This window comes from Equus quagga, chromosome 9 (assembly GCF_021613505.1).
Source record: "Equus quagga isolate Etosha38 chromosome 9, UCLA_HA_Equagga_1.0, whole genome shotgun sequence".
Lineage (NCBI taxonomy): Eukaryota > Metazoa > Chordata > Mammalia > Perissodactyla > Equidae > Equus > Equus quagga.
This window is the reverse complement of record NC_060275.1, coordinates 87,472,565-87,488,047: the sequence shown is the minus strand read 5'-3', so window position 1 is coordinate 87,488,047 and position 15,483 is coordinate 87,472,565. Positions and strand designations below refer to the sequence as shown.

Genomic DNA, 15,483 nt, shown 5'->3' with positions numbered 1-15,483 from the left:
GCTGGTTTTAGACCCTGGTTCTGAGCCAAAGAATTACAGCTGAGATCCTCTGCTATTCCGAAGTCATGGTGGCTTAATCTCTACTTTCTTCATTAAGGTGACTTTCACTCCACTGGGCAAGTCTCGAGGAATTTAAAAAACCTGTAAAATGACAAGCATGGCAAAGGAAATCTTTAAAGAAAATTAAAAATGCATCCCCAGCTGAAAGACTAGAGCTCAAGTTACATTTTAGACCTAGAGAGTCTGCAAAGAGCATCTATTTCAGCTGCTTTGACATTTCAGTAAACCTTTAACTTCATAAGGAAACAACACCGTTAGCTGGTTTTATGTTTGCTTGAGAGTTTGTTTGCTTTGTTTTTGGTTTGAGGGGAGAAGAACATAAGAAAAGGCAATGGTTTACAGTAAACACAAACCACATAGCCTACCAGTACTTAGAGATAGTAAGTAGGTTAGCAAAGGAAAAAATTTCTTCCTCCTTCTTTTTTTTCCTTGGCTAACCAAAATTCCTTTGGAATATGTGGCTACTCCAGAATTCTACCTTAAAATGGCCTGAGGATTGTTAAGGATGGGGTATGATGTTTACGTAAGAAGGTGTAGATGAGCATGTTCGAACACGAGTGTGCACGTGTGTGTGTGTTTCCCAGTTCTGACCATTTATCTGATGGGTTCAGCCAAAATGATCACATGACATGATCTAGGTTGAATCTCAGATGACATTCATGGACCATGTGTTTCTTTTTCTGCCTAGTCCAGACTGTACCCAAGTCATTTTATTTTTATTTTCGCTCCCATTGTATAAGGCAACTAAAAATACAGACGAGGATTAAAGAGAAAAAAAGATACCACTATAGTTTCACCAGCCATTCACTTGAATTCAGTTTGGTGAGTGAAGGATGGGGCACTGCTGAGTAAGGGATCTGGAAAGCATCACCTGGAGAAAAGTTGCTGGTAGAGGATGACAGATTTGTATGCCTAGGGAAGGTTGGCACTTGAAGCCTTGAGCAGGGTTTTTCTTGCTTGGGCAGATGAGCAATTAGAAATATACTGGTCCTGAGAGGATTTTTTTTATTAAGTCTAATTGCCCCCATGGGAAATTTAAGGAGAACTAAACAGCGAACAGTGCCACCATTGTAGTAGCTAATGTGTTGTAGTAGATCTCTCATCCTTAATAGCAGTCTCTATATCCTGAAGGCAGGTTATATAGTCTCAGGGAGAATTTCTTATTCCAGAATCAGCAATCACCAACATTGCCTCATTTTCTGAGGGCTTCACAGGGTTCAACTGGCAACTGATTGCATCAAAATTGCTGTGCCTGGGATGGTGATTTTAATGAGAAATGTGCATAAAGATTTGATGGATATAAATATTCTTCCAAGGAGTGCCTGTTATAAATTAGATCATAAATCTCTACTATTTCAATCAGTCTACAACTGAGCATCCTCTCTGACCTCAGCAACCTAAGGAGAGAGTAGGCAAGCCCCTGCCCTGAAGAAGTTCAGTCTACTTGGGATGTGAGGATCTTATAGAAATTAATGACAGACTATATAGTGTTAGGGCCCAGATTGTGTGATGAATACAAATGGTCAGGATGCTCTGAAAAAGAATAAATTGAGATGGACTGGAATACTTAATTCAGCAAATTCAATGTACAGATATTTCTTTAGAGCTTTCTGTTTTCAAAGATTAAACTTAGGGTTATGAAGAATACAATGATTCTTCCTTCAAGGAATTTATCGTGAGTTAAGAGATCAGGAATATACACAAAGAATTATAGTGTGAGGCAGTGTCTATTACCTTTCCAAATAGTGCCCTGAACTACACTCTTTCGGAGGAGTGAAGAGAGGAAGGTCACCTCCAGCTGTAGTGAATTAGAGCTTCATAAAGGAGGTCGGTGTTATTTCAGCAGTAACTAGAATACTAGGTTAAGACTTTAAAAAGCTGAGAAGAGCAGATGGCGACTATAGGAATGGCTGATGTGATAAAGGAACAATGTAAACAGAATTGCATGGGTGCAGACATGAGGTGTACACGGAGAAGAGTTCATGCAGGTACTGGGTGTATACCATGTACAGGGCACTGTGCTAGGTAACGTGTGGTTCCATTTCACACATTGAGCATTCCACACATTTTTTGAGCACTCACTTCAAGAAAGGCATAGGATTAATTTGGCCAGAGTGTGTGGTACGTGAACACTACATTGATAATTATTCTCTTTGGAAGTAGACTTATGTCAGTAGATTTGAGTTAAATTATAGAAGACCTGGAGATGGCAACACCTTCATGAAAAAGGCAAGTCTTGCTGGGCCTTGAAGAATGGATAGTATTTAGAAAGGAAGAGAAGAGAGAGGAAGTGTATGCCATATTTAGCAGGTCATAGTTCTCAAAGATATAGGTCAGGCGAAAGTGCTAATGATGAAACATTACTTGGTGTATGTAATATTTATGTATCATATATAATATTTATGTATAATATATTATGTGTATAGGTGAGTATATATATAGACATGTTTTATGTATTACATATAGTGTGGCTTGCAGGCAAAGCACATAATTAGTATCTTATCACTCTAAAGATTAAAAGCTGCATTATTCTATACCAGTCAAGGTAAGAAACTTACACTAGGAGTGAGATACCATGTCCTAAGGGAACATGGATCCTCAAAATAATGCTCTCTGTATATCTTTAGACATTTTTCATAAACCTATACAAACTGACACAGCACTTATGTGAAAGAAAAGACATCTGTGTTCTCGTTGCTAATGGATAGGAAATAATAGCACAGTGGATGTAGCATTTTATTTCTTAAATAAACCCTATCCCCTTGCAATTGAAGTTCTGCAGAGCCCTGAGAGGTTGCCAAGACATATAGGATATATTTTGTAATTATTTGCAAGCAAGTGTCAGAGTTGCAGTTGTGGTTGGTAAACAGTAAAATGTGTACCTGTTAACTATTTTCAAGAAGGAACAATTCCAGGCTTTCCATTCATACTAGAAGTGAGGAAAAAAGCCATAGAGCTGTAGATTGCTTCTGCCTTTACTGTCACCAGTAGGCACAAAGAAATCTTACAGTCTGTTGTAGTGCCATGGCCTGAGTCCATGTACATCAGCACCCCTGCATCACTTGGTCCTCTTGGTGTCACAAACAGTTTTGATGCTCCAGTGCAGCAGGTCATAGCAGGCCAGGTTGAGGAGCTCCTGGTCTTGTCTGTCTAGATGGTGCCAAATGGAAGATGTGAGCACAGACATTTGCAGATAATGGCATAAAACAGTCTTTCAGCAAGTTTTTATAGAGCACTTTTATGGATTCAAGAGTGTATTTTAAATTTATGTTCCTGCCTGTAAAGAACTCATGGTCTATAAAAGAGAAGACAGACAAGTAAGCATCGTTTAATCATGGTGCTGTTAGGTTATTAAAGAGTTTTAAGCAGAGTGATAATACTTATTTTTTCATTTTGGGAATAATACTAGTAATAGGGTAAAAGTGAAATTGAGAGAGATGAATGTAGATGATTGTAATAGGTCAGGAGAGAGATGAAGTGTGACAGTTGTAGTAAAAAAAAAAAAAATAGATGGATCACAGACAAATGTGGAAGAGATGGAATCACCAGTATTTGAAGTCCTAGTATGTGTGGATTTTTGACTGCAAGAATTGTCTGATCTTTCTTACTCCATCCATTTCTAAGTTTCCACATTTTTAGTTAATGTTATCAACATCAGCAGTGACTCACTTTTAATACAGTGTAGTCCTGGAACACAGCTCAGCCTGTTAGCAGAGCAGTGGTACTTGCACAGAACAGCTCTGTGGGGGAGGAAACATGCTGAGACTGATGACAGCAGAGTATCTAAGCCACCTTTCTTGTGTACCATTTTCCAGAACTCCTGCCTGTGCCTAGCCCAGGTCCCATGGCTATCTGCTCACCTCTGTAGTGCGGCTGTGGTATGGCTTAGGCTACTGTGCACTGAGGGTCCACAGTGGGGACAAAGGCCTGAGCCTGCTCCCCATGTAGTCTCTGGACATTCATGACTATATACTGAGACCTTGACATACCCCTAGATAGGTTATTAACCCTAGAGTATGTGCCTGCCCCTTGGAACGCAATAAAATATACGAAAGATGAGTTGAGTGCAGCAAAGCTGTGTGCTGGGCAGAGTCTGGGAGGTCAGGGAGGCTTACACAGTAGCTAAGTGATTCACCCCTACAAAGCTGCTGGCAGTGTGAGTGATTACGTTTGTGCCTCAGCTAATTAGTAATAAAAGACTGGGACCACCCAAGAATAGTCTGAACCTTGAATGTTTGATTCACACATGCCAATGATCGACTATACTTCTGGTCTTCCACCTTAGAACCCAACTATTACAGGACAAGAGCCAGTCCTGGTATGCAAAATGTTGCCACACCACTTTGGTTCAGTAGCCTAAACTGGGGCTTCTGTTATGGGGTAGACAGGAATGAAGCTGACATTTGATGTGTGGTGCTGGCCAGAGCTCCTGTTTATGGACACACCTGGTTTTCTGCTTCAGCTGGAGGCTAACCCAGGTTCAACTGTACAGAATTCCATGGCAGCCTGGACCAGCCCAGGCAGCCTCTGCCTGAGGTTATCCCCCACAAGAAGGGGGCCCAGGGCCCCTCAGTCACCCAGCACCTTTCCCCTAGGAAAACTTTCTCGGAAAGAGCCTGTGGTTGGTCGTTTTCTCCTCACTGTGAATTTAAGTCATTGGATTATTTTCCCAAGCTGGTTCGGTTTAAACCGTAACTTTAAACTCTACATGATAAAGAATTTTAGACGTTTCAGAACCATCAACAAGGGCATCTTTTGAGACCTAGCCCTCGTTTCTCGTAACTACCTGCTTATCCATAGTACTGTGCACCTAACTTGTCATCAGGCAGTCACCAGCAGCACGACCCCAAAGACCACCTTCATCTTTCACAAACATCAGGCACTGCCCTCCCAGTTTGGCTTTTCCAGCAACACTCACATGGGCCTTTAAGTAATGCTGTCAACAGTGTCATCCTCAAACCCAGAGCGAAGCTTCCCCATCATCTGTAGTTAGCAGCATAAAGGCAGTGATGATGTATCACATAAAGACACTTTGAAATCTGACGCAACTGACCATACAAAGAGGATTCCCCGGTGCCCTGGCTGGTGATTCCTGCACAGACCAGACTGGAGGGCCCAGGGGCTTGGAGCTCTTCAGCCTCAGCTACAAATCAGAGGGTTTTTTTTGGTCTGTATTTCCCAAATCTGTTCAAAATGAATCCACATTATTTCATTAGATATATCTATCAGGACTCTCTGTTTCTGTTTATATAACAACTCACTGGCCTTAAGCCTTAACCTGAGCTAATTATAGCATGTGCATTACATTTCCACAGCAGGCTTGTAGGTATTAGAGCATGGTGGATCATGTCCCAGCCACGAAGGAAATGTTTCAGGATGTTTTTATGGAAGGTCTCACTGAGAGGCAGGACACAGGAGAGGCAAGACACAGTGGGTAGGCAGAAAAGAGTGGGATAGTGGGATCAGGTTGTGGGAGAGGTGACATTTGTTGTGTGTCCCTCTCCTAAATGAAGTTGTTAATGACATCTGTGTTTCAAATTGTGTGGCAAGTCTGGATTGAACTTGAAATACATGCAATTTAATTGTTTTCAGATGATTGACAAGATAACCATTGCATGCTCTGTGGAATACAGTGATACGGATTTAAAACTCACCAGATCTTAAAATCCGTGAAGGATATCTTGTTCATCTCTGTGTCCCCAACCTCTAGCGTGCTGAAACATAGAGGAGATCTTCATTTATTTGTTGAGGGAATGAATGTATCAGCTTCTAAATCCTCACCTGTGACTTCCCCAGGCATATGCCACAGTTGTCACTAATGCTCTCTTATCTCCCTTCCTAACCAGGGCAGGGGCTGAACTAGGACCCCCTTCCAAGTGGAGGGGTTTAGACAAAGCTGTACAATTGTAGAAGCCAGGGCCAGTAGTCTCCAGGAAGCCCCAAGCATCCATGTGCCCTACCCTAAGCCCTGATTTGTGGGCTTTCCCTGTGGATGGAATGATCTCATTTTTTCTGCTGTATACTTCAGATGCCATCAGGTCCAGAACTTTCCCTATACACCAATGCATGGGAGTCTGATGCCCTCCCTAAGTCTTGTCAACCTCTTTCCAGGTGACTGAACCTTGTAACCCCATGTACCAGCCACTGGCCAACATCTTGCACTGACTGAACCATCACCCAGCCCCAACCCCCTGACACCACCTTTATCTGTGAGCCACCTACCTGATTAAATCTCCTCAAATATTGACAGACAGAGAAATATAATGAGGCCTCCAGATCCCAAATCCACGTTTTCTCTGTCCCTTTGGACATTGAACTTTAGATTATGAAAAACCCTGATTAGGGATCATCTGGAGAGCTGGATCAATTTTCCCAGCCCCATTCCTTAAAAATCAGGTTTCTCCTATTTTCCAACTAAAGCCCTTCTTGAAGTATGAAACTCTCAAAATTAAAAGTCAAAGTTGTATTGATAAAATCCTTAATTTCGTGATCTCTGAATATGAAAAAACTAGTATTTTGTACATCATCTAATCTTTTAGTAATACCTTGCAAATTTGTGGAAGGAGAATAATGATGTTGGGAATATTTGACTTCTACATAGCCATGTACAGTGTGTAAGTATTGATAGATTCACGTTAGTGGAGATTGAATTGGTGATGTTTACCATGCTTTATCTTGGTGAGCCTTGGCTTCCCCCAAAATCAGAGGTCACATTTTAGGAAGGACCATTTTGTGGCTGCCTAACATTTGGGACATATCCTCCCTCCTCCTCTTCCCAGCCACTGACCCAGCTGCTTCCTTGGTTGGAGCAAGAGAAACTGTGCTTTTCTAAACAACAGCTAACAATGAAAGGATGTGTTGTGATGAAGGCAGAGGAAAGTCAGTCAAAGAGCCCTGCCCCATGTCAGGGCCCAGTGTGGCCAGATCAGCTGGCAAGACAAAGAGTACAGTGAAGTACCTGAGGCACTGTGCTTGGACAGCCCATGCTAGGTTTACAAGCTTGTGTATGGCTGTGCCCGACTTCTCTTGTGATCTGTGCCAGCACCATCCTCTCTGGATGTTGCTCGGAACTTCATTAGCATGGTTGACTAGCTCTCTCCCACTTCACGGCTATCACTAATCCTGACTTCCTGGAAAGCTCTTATTGAGGAACAGAAGGAGCTAGATTAACTTCTGTGCATACTCTGGCCAGATTTGCATGTCCAGCTCATGTTTGTATAGCAATTATGGCTGTGAAAAGAAAAAGTATAGCTATTCCCCAGGATGACCTGACTCTCCAATTTCCATTAGATAGGTGCTAAAATCCTGTTTTCTTCGGTCTAAAAAACTTACTTTAAGGAGAGAATAGAAGAATATTAAAGACAAAAATAGGAGGATATTAAGCACTTTCATTAACATGAGATGTATCTGAAATGAAACTATTCCCTGTTGAATTTTGGGGGATGATTTCTCCAACATGTTGGTTGGGAGTGGGTTGCTATAAACCCCAAATCAGAAGCCTTTGATGTGGTGAGTGTCAACTGATGACTTAACGCGGAAGGTAGAAGGAAGAGACTAAAATTCCAGGCCGAAATGAGGAGACCATGGCCACTGGTGAGCCCTCAAATGGCATTCAGTAAATACTATGTAGATTACTGATTGATTTCTGCAGTTAGTTGATAGAAGCTCAGTTTGATCTGCATTTGATTTGGTTATGCATGATGTGTCTGGTGCTGTGGTTCCACGCTTGGCTATCACTTCCTTGGGGCAGCTGGAAGCTTAGATTGTTAGAGGGTACAGGGAGCCCATGGAAGGGCTCCCTGGGAGGAGAAGAGCTGTCAGGCAGCTGGCCAGGCAGCCTTGACTGGTACTCAGAGAACCTACAGAGATGCTGAGCAAGTAGGAACCAGTAAGGAAGTCTCCACACCAGTCACCTCTGGTTCCTCTTTCCTTCTTTTCTATCATGGTCAGGAGAAGCAGTCTAGATTAGGGATTTTCAGAGCATCGATCTTGGACTTTATCAGAATTGCGTTTGAATCCCAGCTCTGCCATTTATGAGCTGTGTGATCATTTTTTTTTTTTTAGTTTGACTTCCCCTGAAGCCAGGAGTCAATGCTGAGACAAGGATTCAAATGAAAGTAAATTATTAGAAAATGTTCCGGGGAGAAACTGATGAGGGGAGTAGGGAAATGCGATAGGGAAGGTAAAGAAACCAAGCAAAAATGCAATATCAAGGACTGTCCCATGGTAGGGTGGGTGGTGGGGTGAGTATCTGGCTCAGTCCCCTCCAGAAGCAGTGTTTCAGGTTGTAGAGATCAGCTCTCTGTTGGTGGTTAAGGGCTAACCCCAGGAGGTTGTAAATTCCTAGACACTATCAGTTAGCTAATTACAGATCAAGACGGTTCCAGCAGCCAGTGGGAAGCCAACAAAGAGACACAGGTACTGGGTATTGAGGGTGAAAGCACACAGAGACTCTGTGGGCACAAAAATGGCTACAGGATCTACATCAGGAAAGCACTGACAGCATCTGCTGCAGTGGCTTTGGTAGTTTCTTACACTCTCTGAGTCTCAGTGTTCTCATCTGTTAAATGGGAGGAAAATAACTTGTTTAAAGTAATTAGGGTGACCGGCCCAGTGGCCGAATGGTTAAGTTTGTGTGCTCTGCTTCGGCGGCCCAGGGTTTCGCCAGTTCGAATCCTGGGTGCGGACAGGGCAACACTCATCAGGCCATGCTGAGGCGGCATCCCACATGCCACAACTCAAAGGACCCACAAGTAAAAATATACAACTACATACCTGGAGGCTTTGGGGAGAAAATGGAAAAATAAAATCTTTAAAAAAAAAGTCATTAGGGAGGTAACACAAGTAAACCACCTGTTGAGATGACACAGGAAAAACACGTAAGTATTCAATAACTGGTGACTTTTATTGGCTTCAAGTTGAGTTACTGCAAACCCTGAGGCCTAAATAAACATGCAAACTAAATAGGTGTGTAGAATTTTATTTATAACAATATATGCCTAAAAGAAAGAGTTCAGTTGCATAAGGAAGTTTTGGAAGTTAAAGATAATTTTAATAATGACTCGAGAAAACTGTCTTGAAGAGGATTCTAATGTTTAAGATGTTCTCAACAATAGAAGTAAAACGTGAGGGCATAAACTTTTCTAAAATGAAGCACTGTTCTACGTCTATAGTTTTTACAATGAATATTCTGAGGATAAGTTTGATAAAACCTTAGTGCTCTAGTTCTTGTACTTTTAATAAAATTAAATCTAATCAATACAGCAAGTGAGTTTGTAGTGAGTTGGCTGATCCTGGGAGTGATACTGGGTGAGTCAGTTCAGTTCAGTGAGCGTTCGTGGAGCATTTGCCCTGTAGCAGACATGATACCAAGTGGAGAGAGGCACGGTTCCCAGATTAGTCACCAGGTGGACTGAGGATGTGGAGGGACAGAATTAAAACAAATTCATTGCAATAATTATAGAAGCATTTTAGTGGATCAAGTTACTTTATACTTATTACTTTATACTTATTAACTCAGTTAATCCCCACAGCAATGATAAGAGGAAAGATCCATGATTACCCTGTTCTAGGTAAGGACACCAAGAATAATTATGTAACTAGTTTACATAGCTGGTGAAGGCAAAAGAAGGAGTTCAGCCCAGGCAATCTGACCCCAGAGTGCGCCCTACGCTGCCTCTCGTGCCCTAGGATTCCCATGGTGACTAAGGAACTGAAGTATTCGCCTTTGCAGGAATTTCAGCTGATTTCTGGAAGTTGCATTTGCTTTACATGATCAGCCTAGCTAAAGAATCAGAGTTATATTTTATCAAAAAGACAAGAGATGATTCCACGAACTCCTTCTGTAAATCCTCTAAGATTCAGATTCATTAAGTTTAATGTAGTACTTAGACTTTCAATGTTGGACCTCATTATTTCGCACATAAAATATATTATATATGTGTATATGGTATATATGTGCTAAATCTGTTGTGTGTGTATTATGCATTATATATGTGTATATGTTTTGTGTATATATGTTATGTATGTTGTATGCATGTATATATAAGTATGTGTATATTTTATATATGTTTGTATATGTTATGTATATGTGTGTATATATATATGTATAAATAAAACTTCTGATGAGGTGTGGATAATTTCCTCAAAGCAAATGGGCATCTCTTCCTGAGACTAAATCAGTAACCAAAGTTTGTGGGGATAGGAGCCGCCTCTTATTTGAACAAAACCCTGTGAAAGGTACCTCCTGGGCAACTGAACAACACCCTCCAGTTCTATTTAGCCCTGTTATCTACAAGGCTTTCCCTCATTCTTTTAGGAAGCTGCAGGGACTGCCTTATGGAATCAACTCTGGGTTTTCTCTTCTATATCATTTGTGGATTCTTCATGAATGCAGAAGCTGTCGAAGTACAGGAAAGCCATGCCCCCTTTCTGCTAACATATCTATAGAATTATATTACATACACACTCACTATTATACCATATATTTTGCCTGTTTATAAATCTATACCTCCATACCCAAAGATTTTCCCATCCTCATAGGATTAATATTCCCTGTTTGGTACATAGGATTTATGTTGGTTGTAACATTATTCTTACACCATTTTTCTGATAGGATTTGTCTATATTAAATCAGTGAAACCACGCTTATGAGAACAAGAGTCTTCCATTCACTGGAATTTCTTTCTTGTGTCGCTCTTTTAGAAGCAAGGGTCTAATTGTCAGAAAAGAAAGTTGTGTCAAGAAATTGTTGAAAAACAAATCAGGAATGTCTTCTTTGCTGTAGTGATCCCATCTAATGGTGTGATGGGAAAAACCATGCACCAACTCGGGGTTATGAATCCAATTCTGTCAGGAATCAACTCTGTGGTTGTGGGCAAAAAGTTCTTAGTTTCTCTAAATTAATTGCTCATCTACTAATAAAACTTTACAGAAAGATAAACCTAATCTGTCTCTTTCAATTCCAAAATTATTTTTCTCTTATTTCTTAGATATGGATGTGGTACTCTGCAAGAGATTCCCTCATACCGTGCCCTCTCTGCAGGCCTTCGTGAATGACCTTCTCCTGGGCTTTTTTTTTTTAATTACTTACTAGAGTGAAGACAAGGAAGGCATGCTAATATGCAGATGATACAAAGCTAAGGATAGGTAATATGCTGAATGACGCATGTAGGATTCAGAATATTTTGATGGCCTTAACATAGTCAGTCAAAACTACCAAGATAAAATTTGATAGGGATAAATGGAAAGTCCTGTGTATAGTTTTCAAAAAAAATCAACTTCAAAAATGAGGGAAGTGAGAGTCCTGGCTTACAGCAACTCCCCTAAAAGACTATGCAAGTATAATATAACTAACCTGTTCCGATGTAGCTGCCAAAGCAAGCTAGCTCAGACTGCCCTAATAGAAACAGAAGGTTGTGAACAAGAAAAGCACCAGTCTTCTGGACTCTGCACTGCCCACAATATATCTAGACTAATCTGATGAGTTGCAGCCATCAAGATTAAGAAGGATATTGACAAACCTAAACAAAACAGACTTAATGGTGAAGACTCTTGAAGTCATGCGAAAGGAACTGGAGATGTTTAATCTGAGGGTGACGAGAGGGCAATGGCAAGATATTTGTTTTAAAAATGTATCATGCTGAAGAAGGCTTTAACCAATTCTTTGAGATAGCATGGTAAAATAGTATAATATCACCAAAGTGTATACTTTGGGAATCAAACATATGCACATGTGAATTTCAGTTCTATCAATTTCAACTCTGTGACTCTGAGCAAATTAACTTCTCAGCACTTACATTTCTCATCTTAAAATAGAGATGGTAAATACCTTGCTCAGAAAACCATCCATGAGAATTAAATGAGATAGCACATTAAGTACTTAGCATAGTTACTGGTACAAGTTGGGTTTTCAGTAAAGGCTAATCTCCTCTTTGTTGACCTTCTCTTCAGGAGGGGAAGATCAAATACAATTAGATTGTGCTGTTCAAGAAAGTACTTTATACCAGCGACAATTATCCCAAAGCAGAGCGAGCTGCTAGGTCAGACAGGGCTGAGGTTAAGGTATGGGAGTGTGGAGCTGACTTGCCAAGGTGCTCTGGTGCCCCGCTCTTGTCCAAACACTGCTTCATATAATAATTGTTTTGATTTTACCCAGTGGATTTCCAGGTATGATTTCATGTGAATAAATAATTTAGCAAATTCTTTAAAAAGGCAGAAAATCAGTGACTAAGATGATCTCTAAGATTCCTCTGTTCTCCATGTCCTATGTACTTCGGCATTGTTAGAATTATGTTCATTGGAACATGTTATTTCCTGCTGGAGACTGAGTTATGAAAGATCTGGATGTGTTACCCCACTACACCTACTGAGTTAGGGAATCGTTTTTATAAGTTATAGAAAGATATTCAGTTGTGACAAACAAAAGAGATTTCTGTCTACCTCCTTATAGTTTTCTACATTACTGCAGTACCATTGCTTATGCCCACTCACTCATGTATGATTTTCTCAAAGGCAAAAGAGGGAATTAACTTTCCAGTCTTTTGGCTCTGGGGTTTCTTTTAAACAATTGATATCTAAATCCACCTAGTCCTCTCTGGCTGTCCTCCTAGGAGCTGTAATCATCAGAAACAGCTGAACTCGTGAATGCACTAAGATAGCTCAGATAGTACATTCATTCTTCTTGAGATGTATGGAAGTACCCAGGTGCTAGCTACACCCAAATGCCTTTGCTAAAGGAACAGCGTTGGCAAACCTAACGTTCATCCTGGGTCAGCAATTAGGAATCAAGCTGTGAACTTACTATTCCCATGTTTTTGATTTGTTTGTATGTTTTTAAAGAAGATGACTGAATGCAAAAAGTAGTTTTATATGGTACACTGAGTAATTTCTTATAGGATATACTTAATCAGAAACATATTGTTGGACAGGAGCTTACAGAACATAGGGTTACAATAGTTTTCAGAGATCAAGGGCCTAGATAGGAATTTCTCAACTTTGGCACTATTGACATTTTAGGCCAGATAATTTTTTTGTCATAGGAGGTGTCCTGTACATTGTAACATGGTTAGCAGCATCCATGAGCTCTTGGCTGTAACAACTGAAACCTCTCCAGACATTGCTTAAGTGTTCCCTGAGGGGAGCAAATGGCCCCCAGTTGAGAACCACCGGCCTAGATCTGGTGATTGCATGTTGAACTGACAGTGCCCAGGATTGTTGTGGGGGTCAAATTAGATAAAGTCTGTTTAAGTACTTTTAAAAGTAAAATAAATATTTATACATATAGTTACAGTACACCCCTTGTCTTTTCACTAGCTCATTTGTTCTTTCATTCATCTAAGATTTTTTTGAGCCAGGTGCTGGAGACCCATAAATAAATAAACATTGGGAGGCTTAAAGGTTTACTAGGGAAACAGAGATTAGAAGAAAAAAAGAGATCTTGTAAGACATCCCATAGTGAATGTATTTGAATAACATGCACAAAATGTTGTGGGAGCCCCAAGAAAGGAAGGGCTGCCTTTGAACCAAACCATAGAAAACCAGTTGGACTACACAACTGAAGCTCTATAATAGCAATTACCTGTTGACTAATTGTGACTAATTCCCTTTCATACATGCCATATATTCATGCCATGGTTGACCATCATGAAAGTACCAGAATTTCCAAACTTTATTCCTGGGTGTTCTACATGAAATATTCATTAACAAGGAAACTTCATGTAAAAGCTGGTGTGCCTGATGAAGACACATTTACATTAAAGGCTGCAGCATTTTCTCCCTTTAAACCTCCCCCGGGATTTTCCCTATTCCATGTTCCAGAGGTGCGCATAGTTTGAATAGAGCAGGAGTTGTTAGCTCTAGCATGTGCTGCACTAATGCTGATGAGTCACATTTGTTTGGGGAGATCACCCTTAAAGCCTGTCACTCATGCTTGTTTATGAGGAATGCAACAACTTAAACATCAGTTAACAAATCCCCATGAAGGCACAGCCACATCTGAGTGCTTCCAACAAATGCTTCCTGAGACTTCTGCCTCAACAGCTTGAGAATTAAAGGCTGGTGGAGTGAACTGGGAGACATCCACGACCATTTATTAAAAGAAACATGGGAGAGTATAATAACTGCAAAGCCATCTGTTGAAATTAATATAATTGGTGTGAGATTAAATTTCATCAGTCTTAAGACCTGCCTTTTATCGCCAGAGAAATCAATCTGTATATTTAAGGTCACATTAGTATGGAACATTCCACATACTGAACTGTCTGTCACATGCCTTTAGAATAACCATGCCATTCTGTTTTTCTAAGCATTACAAGTGAAACAAACAGCTGATGGGTGGGTCTGTTGGCACAATCAGAATCCTTGTGAAAAGTTCCTCAACATTATTTTTTAATCTCAATTTGATGATATTTATGAAAAACGAACATACTATGTATAGGGATAAACATGTATTGAAAGCCCTTATTTGGCATTTCATTATGAAAACCAAGTCCACATTGTGATTTATAAATCAGGAATATACTTGATTGAGTATATTGATTGAGCTGATTGTCACCAGCTTCTCTCACTTGAAAAAAACTATACTTTTCATAAAGGAATTAATTCATTCAACAAATAATTTTTGAATACCTACTATGTGCCAGGCACTATTCTAGGTGCTTGGAATGCCTCAGTGAACAAGAGAGAGAGAAACTCCTGCTGTCATGGAGCTCAGCAGGATGTGTGTGTGTGTGTGTGTGTGTTTTGAAGAGGGCATGTGGGTGAGGGAGATAATAGCCTATAAAAGTAATAAATAATTAAATTGTCGAGTATGTTAGAACATGGAAAGGGCTATGGAAAACTTCATTTGTTCCCCATCAGAGTATACCCAAAGTTGATCTTGAATATTTTATATGAATTTCCTAGGTTTTAAATGTTAGAAGTCAATTCCAAATAATTTGACATTAAACATGTATTTGTGGTCTCCCTGGCTGGAAGCTGTAGAACCAACCCTCTATGTTTATTGGTGAGGAAGCCCAGGCCCAGAAGATTTAAATGACTCACCCAAGATTCCAGCAGTTTCTGGCAGGAATTGGGCCAAGATGCACATTCCTGCTGTGGTGTGCATTCCTCCATAGGTTAGCCTTTGACAGCAAGCCACCTAGTTGAAGGAATTTATTTGAAAATCTGTTTTGAAACATTGCAAAATAGGGAATGCCTTAAGGTCCATGCTGAGTGGCACCCTCACAGCACAGTGGTGAACAGCAGAAAGAAGGTTTTGAGGTGTATGAATTAGGTTGAGACAAGATCCTTATGAAATCCTCTGCTCTCCCATGTGACAGGCCAACCACAGAAGCATGACCCCTGACTCATGTACCCTGATTCATCTTTCTCACTGACAATTACCACTGACCATTTTCCTTCTGCTTTCTGGAGCAGCAGAAG

At 40.5% G+C, this 15,483-nt stretch overlaps 1 protein-coding gene and 1 long non-coding RNA gene across 4 annotated transcripts in view; one reads left to right on the top strand and one right to left on the bottom strand.

Moving 5' to 3' along the window:
• Positions 1-15,483, top strand: part of GHR (growth hormone receptor) — a 244,803-nt gene that overhangs the window by 113,496 nt on the left and 115,824 nt on the right. The gene's annotated exons all lie outside the window — the stretch shown is intronic.
• On the bottom strand, positions 3,079-15,243 carry LOC124244894 (uncharacterized). Its single transcript, XR_006890137.1, has 3 exons — positions 15,103-15,243; positions 5,715-5,774; positions 3,079-3,210 (listed from the first exon to the last, which is right to left on the bottom strand). It is a non-coding gene; the product is annotated as an uncharacterized LOC124244894 (long non-coding RNA).